The 5,817-nt window shown below is 27.5% G+C and overlaps 1 non-coding gene across 1 annotated transcript; it reads right to left on the minus strand.

The window, feature by feature from the left end:
* Positions 1 to 4,249: 4,249 nt before the first annotated feature.
* Positions 4,250 to 4,321, minus strand: TRNAN-GUU. The gene has a single exon. It is a non-coding gene; the product is annotated as a tRNA-Asn (tRNA).
* Between the last annotated feature and the right edge of the window lie 1,496 nt (positions 4,322 to 5,817).

The raw sequence follows: 5,817 nt of genomic DNA on the forward strand, positions 1-5,817 counted from the left end.
TGTGGGACTATATTGGATATGTTGTTCTTGCTCGTAAACATCTCGTGTATGTCCTGTTTATGCAAGTTTCGATATCATTGTAACTATCGAGTCACTTTACTTCTCTTTTAAAGAGCATATATACAACATAAAGCATACAACGAAAAAGAAAAGCTAATGATTTTACCAACAATATTTTGGAGATGCTGTTTCGTTTACAGCAACAAACCAAAGTGCAATCCTACAAGTGGAGTCTAGAAAAGGTAGAGCGTATGCAGACCTTACCTCTGACTTGTGCAGGTAGAGAGGCTGGTCCTGAAAGACCCCTCGACTCAAGTGACATGTGGAGAATCAACACAGAGCATTCAACAAACAATAACAACTATGAAATAATGTAGCAACTGAAGAGGAAGTACATGTAAAAGACTTAACACTAGTACTCCCAGGCTCCTACCAAACCTAGACCTGCCAAAAAGTGCGTCAAATTTCTGAACAACTTACAATACACTAGAATGGAAGCTTCTCAGAATGTTCTTAAATTTCTCAATCTTGTTGGATCACTCAATACAATAGTTATCTCAGAAATTCACTGAATTTGCAATTGCTTATAATGAAGAACTGGATTACCATAACATGAACCTTCATCAGAGCTTCTACAGATAACTTTGAACTACCTTAAAAGACCACTGTTATAGTGGTGTATCGTATCAAAGTTTAGCTGGTATGCACAAAATTAGAATGAAACAACTCAAGATGTTCCATTTGTCAAGGAATTGTGTGAAATTGACGTTCTAAACCCAACTCATGAATTGGCAAACAACCGAACCCTTGGGACCTTCTTGAGCAGTAAAGGATGTCACAGTTTCACTGTTTGATGAAGGCTTTACATATTATAGAATGAGCAAAATGGTCTCGCGTTTGAATTTTCTACACATAAATCGACATAGTCGACTCTTCTTGATGATCTTAGAAAATGACACGAGTCGTATAAACTTAACAAGGTAAAAATCTAGTCGATATCTATTTTTTCTTCCTTTTCAACTTTTTTGCTTGTCCATATCTTGATTGTTCGGTCATAAGACACAATGGTGATGACCCTCAATTCCAAAAGAAGGGTGAAGAAAGCAGGATAGAGAGTGAAAAAAAGAAGAAGAAAAAGAAACAACAGAACGGCAAGATAAACAAAGCAAACTGGTTAACAAATAGTACTAAAATGGAAAGATAAGATACTTGTGAATACGAGGTCAGACAAATGACTAAATGCTAAACATATAGATCAAAACAACAACGGACATAGACAAAAAGAACATAAGTAGCGTCTCATTGAAAGGAAATAGACAAAACTAGACACATTAGTTTGAAGTTTCAGATGGAAAAAATCTGAATTTGATTTAGTATTTTAATTAATTTAATTTACAATCAATAAAAAGTTGCCACATGTTTTATAGAATTTTTAATTATGGTTTATATTTTTTTTGTTAATTGTGAGGGTATATTTGATCCACAAAGGTGGATGGAGGGGTATTTTTGGTCCAATAGATAAATGAAGGGTATTCTTGAGCCAATTTCAATAGTTGAAGGGCATTTCTGACCCTTTTTTATTTTTTTAATACATCGAACCAAACACTGCATAAGAAACATTACTAATACAAACATTGCTAATACAAGCATTACTAATACATCATATTGTGTATTATTCTTATACACTCTACCAAACGACCCCTTAATTTGTTGTGGATGGTGACAAAGGATAAGTTATCCCTACAATAAAGATGTATTTAGATTGTGGCCTTTGTATGCTTAAGATATTTGATCATGCCTATAAAAATAAAGAATCAGTTAATTAATAGCATTCCAATCATGCATTTGGTACGTACATGCAATTATATATATATATATATATATATATTTGTATGTATAACCTTAACATTATAGATTTTTTTAAAAAGTTATGTTCTCCTAAATGAAGAGTGCAATATATGGTGATCATCATACAAGTACTTATGACGTTTATGTAGTAGAATACATTATTATATGTACATAGTTTTGATCATATATTTCTTTCATGAGAAATAGGTTATATATCTAAATGCGAGATTCTGTGAAATTCATGAATTTTTTATTTGAATTAAGTAATGACTAATCTTTTAGCATGCTAAAAATGTGTGAAGTTGGCTCCTTGACGTCTAGTTTGTCCTGGACTAGCCAATTGATCACATGAACTATGTGAAATAGTATTCTTTCAAAGGCATAAGTTAGTTTTTTTTCCTCATTTATTGTAGGTTGAGTCTTTTAATTTGTCTCTCCTTGATATGTGGTTGGAAGATATCAAAATTTTTGGTACGATCGTTTGTCGGATTTCGCTCTTCTCCATGTTTGTTGTCTTCATTTTTTGCAAGTTATTATTTGGTTGAGAGACGCGTGACATGAGTTAAAATTAATTATAAATATTTAATTAACTAAATTAAGATTCTAAGTTTCCAACTATGATTTGAATAATACATATTTTATATATTCGTTTTCGAATTTTTTAGTAATTCCCTAATTATGGATGCAAATTTATTTTATCCATAAATATATTTTTAAATATTTTCTTTTTTCTTATACCTTTTTCTTTTTTCCTTACGTTGTTCTCATTTTTGTTTCTCCATGTCTATCTTCCAACTTCTCTTTGAATAATGAATTATTTTGATTTTATTTTTTTTCTACTTTTTCTTTAAAATTAGCTTATTGTGTTAATAAATATTTTGCAAGATTCATATTCACGAAATTATTTTCCTACCGTGCCCGTCATGATTTTTTGGTATTGCTCATTTTTTATTTTTTATTTTTGTAACAGTTATTGCTTTGGACAAAGAGGAGTAAAGATAGTTCTTAAATTTGGCAAAGGGAGAATTAATAAAGGCCCGTTTGGCTATGGAAATTTTTTTCTTTTTTCCGCAAAATTTTTCTGGAGTTGAAAATTATGGTGTTTGGCCATAAAAATTCAGAAAATAATTCCGGAAAATTTTTCTGAAAAGGGAAACAGGTTTTTGTTGTTTTCATAATTTTTCAACTCCAATTCCAACTTTTATTATTATTACATATAACCCCAATCTTTTAAATTTTTACATAAAACTCACCTTATAACATTACTTTTTCAATATTATGTATATAGCAGTTTTAAAGAATAAGATAATTATAATTTCAAACATAAAGCTATCCTAATTAATATATATCTCTTTTTCTCTCTCATCATTATTTTTATCCCTTATCTAATTTTCTCCCTTATTTAAGATATTATTTTACTGCTAATTTATATTTATACCCATAAATATATAAAGTATTATATTTATAATATAAATATACAAAGTATGTTATATATAAAGTTTATACCATGTATATACCATATACACACATATATAAATATACAAAGTATTCAGAAACATACTAAGCATATTTATAATATAAATATACAAAATATGTTATATATGAAGTTTATACCATGTATATACCATATACACACATATATAAAAATACAAAGTATAAAGAAACATACTAAGTATATTTATATATTTATGGTATATGATATAATATACCATAACTATGCAAAGCATATTTTACATAGAAATAATTATTCACACGGAGTAAAATCTTTCATGTATAAGAAGATTAAAGAAATAAATTAGCGGCACCCTAAAATTTAATAACAACTTATCATTTCCTATTTTTTAGGAACGGAAAATGAAGGAAATAAATTAAATAAATTCCTAAAAAAATAAATTGGTTTGAAAGATAATATTTGTTACATAAAAAACAGGAAGCAGTAATCTGTTAATATAACATCCATATTTAAAATTTTCAAATATGAGAAAACGGCTATTAATGTAAATATTATATATGTCATAATTAAAATTTATTAAATATGGCCATGTATATGTAATTATTTTTTATAATAGTGTCTAATTGTATTCTTTTTCCATTAGTAGGTAAATTTTAGTTGGGTGATTTTGATAGTTTGTAAAAGTTAGGGTATAAAATCATATTAATTTTTTTTTCAAAAGTCAAAAAAAAAAAAAAAAGACATGGCCAAACACAACTCCAACTCCAATTTCAACTCCAACTCCAACTCCAACTCCGAAAAATTTTAGTTTTCATGGCCAAACGGCTACAAATTGTTAAACTAATAAGTAGAATGCAATAGAAAAAAAGACAGGGAACGGGTTACCTACTGTTAATGGGCAAAGCAAGCCCCTTTATTCTGAATTCTTTAATTTAAAATCAATCAAATCTTCCCAAGTAGGATTCGAACCTACGACCAATCGGTTAACAGCCGACCGCTCTACCACTAAGCTATTAAGGAACAACATGAGATTCGATCTCATAGAGTTCAATTCCTGTTCCCAACCCATGACCAATATGAGCTCGAAGCTTCCTTCGTAACTCCCAGAACTTCTTCGTAGTGGCTCCCTTACATGCCTCATTTCAGAGGGAATTAATTAGTTAAATCATTGTTAAAATTTAATTTTAATTAAATAAATCTTAACCATTAATTTTAATTTATGTCTTGGAAAAATAAAAATAACGAAAAATCAAATGAGCCAAATCCAAATTATATAGCCTGGAGTTGGTATAAGAGATATTATTATAGTTTGAACTTACAATACGATTTATTTTATATATAATATATTTATGCATGCACTATGAAGGACTAAATCGAAGCAAGTAGGAGGACCAACAACAACAACATTCTCAATGACTAACATATCATTCACTATGAAAATTTGTTGAAATTAATTCTTTCTTTTTAGTACACATGACATAAATCCTACACAAAAATAATAATATGTGATTTTCATGAGCATTACAAATTGCAACAGATGTTGATTAATTTGTGTAGATAAAGATACTACGAGAGGATATATATATATATATATCAAATAACTTTAGTGTGACTAATTTATTTACGATGACTTTCTTTATAAATTGCAGAAGTTAAATTTATTTAAAATAAGTTTAAAATATTTGAAGATTAGTTAAGTTCTTACTCCATCTTCAGAAATAGATTTATTTGAGGCTGAAAACTTTAGAAATTTTAATATATCATCCATCAGGTTATAAATTTTTTATGTTATTATATACCGGATAAAATAAAAAAAGAGTTCAAGAAAATACATGCCCCGACAATAAATGATTATATTTTCTAATATCAATAAATAATCATAAAGTGATTTATAGTTATGCTAAATATAAATTGTAAACTCAAAAAATTTATATCTATAAATAAGATTTGTTTGTTGTATTGATCTTCTGTAATTAAGTCAATACATAAAAACGGGGTAAGACCACAATCAAAATCTTAATAGCCAAAATTAGTAACAAACAACACTGATAAATTCAAATAATAAATATAATCTTGGGAAATAAAATAAAAATTAATATATATATTAAAAATATTTTAACGTTCAGTCACAATCCACATCCAGGACTCCAATTTCTTACATTACTTTTAAAGCTTAAAATTAAAGTTTAAATGAAAATTCTACTTTGAAGTGGTTATAACTTCTAAATTTTAACCTTATTAATTTCAAAATGATATACATTAACTATTCAAGTACAAAAATTGATTTAAAATTTGAATCCTTAACTAATTAAACAAAATAGGAAATCAATAATATTCTAAAGGAACCATTTAAGCCCATATTTTTTTAGGTAAAAATATAATTTTAAAGACATAGTTAATATCCTTTTTTTTTTTTGATTTTGAGTTTTAAAACTTTAAATTCAGAGCGACTAAATTGTTTCATAATCTATCTATTTAAATATATATATATATATATATATATATATATATATATA

This window comes from Capsicum annuum, chromosome 1, assembly GCF_002878395.1.
Source record: "Capsicum annuum cultivar UCD-10X-F1 chromosome 1, UCD10Xv1.1, whole genome shotgun sequence".
In the NCBI taxonomy this organism is placed as follows: domain Eukaryota; kingdom Viridiplantae; phylum Streptophyta; class Magnoliopsida; order Solanales; family Solanaceae; genus Capsicum; species Capsicum annuum.